Source organism: Prinia subflava, chromosome 3 (genome assembly GCF_021018805.1).
Source record: "Prinia subflava isolate CZ2003 ecotype Zambia chromosome 3, Cam_Psub_1.2, whole genome shotgun sequence".
In the NCBI taxonomy this organism is placed as follows: Eukaryota; Metazoa; Chordata; class Aves; order Passeriformes; family Cisticolidae; genus Prinia; species Prinia subflava.
Window position 1 is genome coordinate 37,283,534 of NC_086249.1, and position 7,035 is coordinate 37,290,568.

Below are 7,035 nucleotides of genomic sequence, written 5' to 3' on the forward strand. Positions count from 1 at the left end.
CCTTCCTAGAAGGAAGAACTAGAAGACTGATCTTGTCCTGTTCTTTGCTGTGTGTGTATATATTAATAGGAAAATATTCGGTGCACTCATAGAGTTGCCTGTGGCAGTGCCCAAGCAATGCCCATCTGAGGGGTAGGCCAGTGTTCAGGTTTTCTTTTAGCTCTTTTTTTCAGGTGATGTTCAGGCTAGATACTAGGAAAAGGTTCTTCACGCAGAGGGTGGCTGGACAGTGGAACAGGCTTCCCAGAGAAATGGCTGTGGCACCAAGCCTGCCAGAGTTCAAGCACTTAAATAATGCTTGCAGTCATGTACTGTGACTTTTGGGGTTGTCCTTTACAGGGCCAGCAGTTGGTCTTTGATGATTTTATGGGCATGGTTAGGCAGTTTGACTGCTACCAAGAGGGGTAATGGAGCCTGCAGGATCTCATAGGACTTACTATGTATCAGGAAGGAAAGACAGAGTATTTCTTGGAGCCAGTTGTGAAGTTGCAGACCTGCCATTTGGAGTAAATATTGCTGCCATGGTTAAGATGAGCCTCATTTCTGCAGAAGGAATGAGTAATGGGGTGCCCCCTACACCGTGTTTTAGTTCCTCCCCTGAATAGAGCAGCCTTTTTTTTGTTGAGTAAGGCAGCCATCCCAGCATCTTCCTTCAGGCTGAGTGGTGACAGTGCTTCAGGCTGCCAGTTCTGAGACAGTTTAATATCCAGCATCCCTGGAGACGGAGGCAGATGAGCCTAAATCAGTGTGATTTGCTTGTCACAGCTATGGATAAGGAACATAAGGAACACTGTGAAATAATTTGTCAGACATCTGAATGACGAGATGTACAAACTACTCCAGCAGTAGCATAGAGAGAGGAAAAACGTGCTTTACCCTTTGAAAGCAAAACAGAAACAAAGCTGCCACTGTTTCTACCAGGTCTCTTGTGATAAGTTTGTCTCCTCGAGGATTTCAGGCAGCCTTTATCTTGATGGTTGGCTTCAGTGATGGCAGGAGCTGTCTCCAGAGGACTGTGTGTACTTGCAGGGATCCGGTGCTGGAGAGCTGGGCACTGGCACTGATGTTAATGAAGCCATTGCCCTGGGGTGGTGCACGCCAGCTCTGGCCCAGGATGGGAATCTGGATGAGCTCCATCACTGCTGTGAAAGCTCCCATGTCACAAGATGCTGAAAAGTACTTTTGAGCCTGCCAGGATTAGGGTGCCTTGGCTCTCAAGGAGTTTAATTATCCCTGAGTTTTAACTATCCCTTCGCATTCCTGGTAGTAGTGCCCTGAGCCAGGGGAGGTGGGGAAAGGGCTAGTGCAGGAGTGGTTGTTATTTAAGTGGTTGTTATTTAAGCTGCTCAGCACATCTTGGCACGGAGCCCTGAGCCCACAGAACCACCAAGGACAGCCTTCATGGCATGCGCTTTTGGGAAGTGTTCCCGTTTGCTCAGCCGGGGATGTGGGAGAGCTGCCACAGCCTTGGAGCAAGGCTTTGTTTAATGTTTGTGGGAGCTTTGAATCTGTACAGTGTCACCCAGCGTGTGACACCCCATTAGGTACATTGGGAATGCAGTGGCTGACCGAGGGAGGGAGATGAAGTAGGGGTTTGTGTATGGACAGTGCTTACAGGAGGGCTGAGGGCTGAAAAGCCCTTGAGCAGATGGTTATGGAAGGCCCATGGTTACACTGAGAATGCCTAGAGGTATTGTCTTGCCCTGAGATGTAAAGAGTACCTGTATTTCATGGGAGCTCATTTCTTCTCTGACCCACTGTGCCAAAATCTGGCCGTGTCCTACATTGGTTTATGCAAGGTTGCCTGTAGTGTTTGGCTGGTCTTCCCACAAGGTGCTGGCCAGCTGTGCTAAGAGCTGCTCTTATTGATCACCTTTTAAAATCAAAATTCTGTTTCTGTTTGCAGTGTTTCTCAAGTATACTTAGGGATCTGTGAAGTTCCTACATTAGCCAAGCTCCACCTTAGTGAGTTTGTGCCCTTGCCTGGGCAGGGGAGACAGGAGGATATATTGTTTGGCATTCCTCACACCTGCTTCAGCCATGTGCTCCTGTAGATCACTATATGGAGATACTCAGCAAACTGTGAAGAAAGAGTCTATGAGGAGAAATCCTGCATTTGGTGCCAGCAATGATCCCTGTGGGAGGGGGGTTTTGCTTTGAGGTGTGCTCAGCTCAATGCAGACAGCTCATACACAGCTTGGGCACTGCTGATGTCCTCTGCACAGGCTTTGCTCTGGCTCTCTGCCCCACCTTGCTTTCAGATGAAGACAATGTGAAAGGCGTGTGATGTTCCAGCTCAGGAGATCCTTGTACAAACTCCTAAAATATGTTCCACTCCCACCAGCCACGCAGGTATGTAATTCAGCTGCACAATTTACCTACCAGACAAAACCAGCTGTTCTGAAATCCCTCAGTGTCTTTGGAGGCCTTGCTGGGAGAGCGCTGCAGGGGCTTCTGACACAGAGCAGCCTGTGCCTCCTGAGTGATGGGCACACAGTGCCCAGGGCTGATGTGCAGCTGCTTGATCAGATCTCATCCAGTCCCCACTCCGAGGGTGAAGAGGTGAGGCTGTCATCTGCAATCGCACGCTTCTCCAGCTCCCCAGGAGGAGGAGGAGAAAGGGGCTCAGGCAGTGCCCTGAGGGGAGGAGGGAAGGTGGTGGCTGTGGGCAGTGAGGTGCTGGCCAGTCAGGCTGGCTGGTGTGGTGCTCTGGGGCTCAGCGGGGCATCGACGGCTCGAGATGCTGTGGGGACCCACTGTCAGAAGGGCCAGTCTGCTGGAAATCCTCCTTCAGTCCCCCTGAAAAGTTGCAGAGCATGTGGGTGTTCGAAGGCAGATGGCATGGGCTGAAGGAGGAGACCAGCTCATGTCCTGCTGCTGCCTTACTCAGCACCTGGCTCCTCACTTCAAGTGTCTGCCGGGATCTGCAATCTTGTTTGCAGCGCCCTGGGGATTTATTGCTGTGCCCTTGCTCACGAAATCTCCCTGAGTGCAGCATCCCAAGTGTGTGAGCAGTGAGGCACAGCCATGGGGGAAGTTGGTGGCACAGGTGCCAAACCACTGCTCTGACGAACCACAGGCTGGGCTGTGTTTACAGGAGATGGATCATTTTGGTTAGAATATTACGGAGTGGGAGATGGCTCTAAGAGTGATTTTAGCTTCCACCAGGAAAGAAGGCAGGGAAAATGGATCAATTAAAAACATTATCATGAAAGCTTATCTGTCATGTTTTTCTATCTGTTGGGTTTGGTGTTTTTTTTAATAGAGAATAAAAAGTATGAGATTGAGTTCACTGGGGAAAAGAAGGAATGGTATCCCTGAGGTTTGTGTTTTAATGGAGCAACCTATGCTGCACCATGCAGTGTCCATACACCAGCAACATGCACATGCCTCAAAGGAATGAGGAAAAGCCACACTGGAATCTGGATGTGAAGGACGAAGTGGGTGTAACAAACATGCAGTTTGAACAAAAGGCCACGAAATGGGAGTTTCCCCCTGGTTTGGTTCCAGCACGCTGTACACACATGCCCACGGACAGAGACTGATCCACTGTGCACAGCCCGGGTGTGCTGCAGCCGCCAGTGCTGCTCCTGGGGCTCAGTGCATTTGAGGGGGTGTCCTGGAGGCTGCAGGGCCACAGGCAGCACAAGGGGTGGTGCAGCTTTTGTTTCCACTGTGTTTTTTTACAGAACATTGCAAAATGGGGCAGCCCCACTGTCCTCCCCAGAGGAGACTGGAATATAGCGATGTCATCACTTTATTGAATCTGCAGCTTATTCCTTAATTAAAGGCACTTCCAGAGAAAAGGGTTAAACATCCACACTAAAAACTATTTTCACTGGCTGGAAACCTAATTAATGGATTGTAAAAATTACTTTCCTCGAAAGCAGCACCTGAAAGTAGTATTTAAACAGAGTAGTTTATGCTCCATGAGGTTACAAGTACACCTTTGCTTATCCTTAACATTCCTTGTATAATTCTTAAAAATACCAGGAATTAAGATATTGATTATTCTAATTGTTTATGAAATGTTAATATCCAAGAGCTATTCAGAACAAAATCCTGTGCATAAGGAGCAATGATGCAGAACATGGCCTGTCCTGAGAGGTTATTGATCTTCACAGTGATGTATCAAGCCAGATTATTGTATATATGTATATATTTTTTTCCATTGGTATTTCGGTCAGTCTTTTGATCTGAAAATCTTACAGCATCAATGGCTTGGGATCAGGATCTCCTAAATAAACCATCACACACACCCCTCAGGCTTCCAAGTCACACAGAGAGGGGAAAAATCCTCCCTAAAACCTGAGACTGGTCCAGCCACAGAGCAGGGAAGATTATATGTGGATATGTCATAGACTCTGAATATACCAAAGCCGAGGCCACGGTAAGAGAAGTTAAAAGGTGTGCCAGAACGAGAACTACCTAGGGAGAAAAGCAAACCAGTATTCTGGGGCTATTTCGGAGGGGCATGAATGCAAGGATGCTGCAGGGCAGGCAGGCAGTGATGTGGTTTGGGGCTGGGCAGTACCAGGACCTGCTGCTCCCCATCATGCCAGGGGCTGAGTCCCCTTTGCATTCCCAGGTGGCATCAACATTTCCTAGTGCTGTTCCTGCCCAAATGAAGCTCCACTGTCAAAGACAACATGTCGCTCTGGAGCTGGTGCCTGGCAGGGCCTGCTGGGGAGTGAGCCCAGGGAGGGCTCTGTCCCTGCTGTGCCAGGGGCTGGGCAGAGGGGGGTGTCAGGGCTGGTGGTGGCCAGCCCTCATCTCCGCTTAGTGCCACGTGGCATGGAAGATAATCTGATACAAGTCAGAGCAAATGCAGCTCTCAGGCTCTTACTGATCAAGCCTCACACAGAGAGTGCTATCTCTAATAAATATTTTAGGCAGTAAAACATCCTTCAGAGAGGGCTGCTACATTCCCGTTGTGTGCCTTCTTGCTGGGAGAAGCCCGCCTTAGCTGCTTCAAATATTCAAATGCTTGATATATAGTTACTGTTCTATGGAAAAATGCCTCTGGGTGAGATGTGTTTAATAGAGAGAGGCTAATATGGGAGTGATTTATCTCGTTTTGCTAAGTTCATGTCTGTAATTCAATAACCCTGTGAGCTACACTTAACTGTATTCAATAAAGATGATCTAGAGGAGATATTCGTGCAGGTGAAGGATTCAAGAACTGGAGGAAAGGTTGTTATAAATAAGTGGGTTTGAAGTAAACAGGGAGCTCAGGCAGAACTCTCCCCCAGGATAAATGTCTTGAGCATCATTAAACCGGTACAAATGGCTCTGTGAGCTGCAAAGATTTCTTCCTCTGAAAGGAAAAATCTGTGAGAGAGACTTTCATTAGGGAGAAAATGCCACCTTGTGCTCCGGCCGTGACCCAAATCCTGCAGCAATCCTTCTCGAGCTGTCATCGTGGGGAGCACGGCCAGCAGAGCGTGCTGGCTCCCCTGGCAGTGAGGTGGTGTTACGAAGGGCATGGAAAGGTGGTTTTACAAGCAGACAGAGGAAAGAGGTGTGACAGCCCAGGGCTTTATTCTCCACCTGCTTCAGAAAACCTTCAGACACCTACCTGGGTGTGCAAAGTGCTTTACAGACAGTGCTGCGTGCAAACTCTGACAGCATGACAAGGAAATGCAGTCTCTAAAAGCTGTTCAGGGCTGTAATTGCCCAGTTTGATTGTAAAACTAAAGTAAACAGCACTGGCAGCTGAGTCACCCAATTGCAGACCTGAAGCACTTATAAGTTAGGTCTAAAAATACCGTGTGTGCTTCTAAGTTACTGTGTGGAGAAGAAAAGAGCACTGAAAAATGAAGGCATCACAGCGCTGCCAGTGCCTGCACAAAGGGCTTTGGGGTGAGGTGTGAGCGTGGCCAGCACAGCTGTGTGCACCCAGCACTGGTGGCTCGCTGTGTGCAGCTGCAGGTGCCAGCCTGGGCCAGGGCTCTCAGCCTCTGCCCCACAGCCAAGGGCAACAGCCCACCCCAGACTGCCAGCCCCTAGCTGAAGGTGTAGAGCACTTGCAGTAGCAGGGGAGAGGGAGTGGTTTTCAGCCAGAAAGGTGATAGAAGGGGCCTGGGGACAGCAAATAAACCATGGCCATTTGTTGCCTTTAACCAGCCAACACCTTGGGGGCATGGAGCAAAAGCAGGAGGCGGTGGCTCCAAACCAGAGAGGTGCTTTCACACTGCATGTCATTACACAGTGGGGCTCTGCCATGGCAGCCTGGCAGTGCCAGCCACAGCTTCAAAACCTGGCAGGAAAAAGTCATGAAAGGAAAATAATTTAAACTCTATTGCCTACAGAGACACTAACCCCAGCCTAGGAGGTCCCCTGGGTCCCCATGGGTGGGGAGGAAAAGTTGGGAAGGTGCTACAGTGGGGTCACCCTGTCCTCCCATGGCATCTGTGGCTGGTAGGGACAAGCTGTGGGGTCAGATGGACATTTGGTCTGAGCAAGGGTGACTGCTCCTCTGTGACAAGCAGTCTCACACAGTGGAGGCATCTGTCCCTGAGCCACCACGTGAAGGTCACTCGGTGGCTGCAGCCTGGCAAACGTGCTCTGCTCAGCCCCCTCAGTCTTGCAGTGTGGCCACTCGCCCAGCACAGCTGGAGCCTTTTGATATGGGATGCCCTTGCTGGTCATTGCCTGACAGTCAAAGCCCAAAATCTTCAAAAATTCGAAAACAATCAGCCTTGGAGCAAAGTGAGTGAGAAGAGACACAGAGCTGGCAGGGTTAGAGGAGGAGAGGTGAGAGCAAAGGTGCCAGAACCCCTGGGGCACCAGCTGCTGCTACCACAGCTCCTGGTGGAGGCACCACCAAGAGCTTGGGCATTGCTAAAGGGAGTGGGAAGGGCCTAGGGAGCTCTGGAATAGTTGGCAGAGACAGAAAGGAGAGCAGATGGAGGAAAGGACAAACATGAGCAGTGGGAGCACCCCAATCTGTGCAACCCACTTGGTACACATGCTACTAGCTCCTGGTTTTGACTTCTCTTCCCAGTAATTATTTCATCGGAATAAACAAACCAG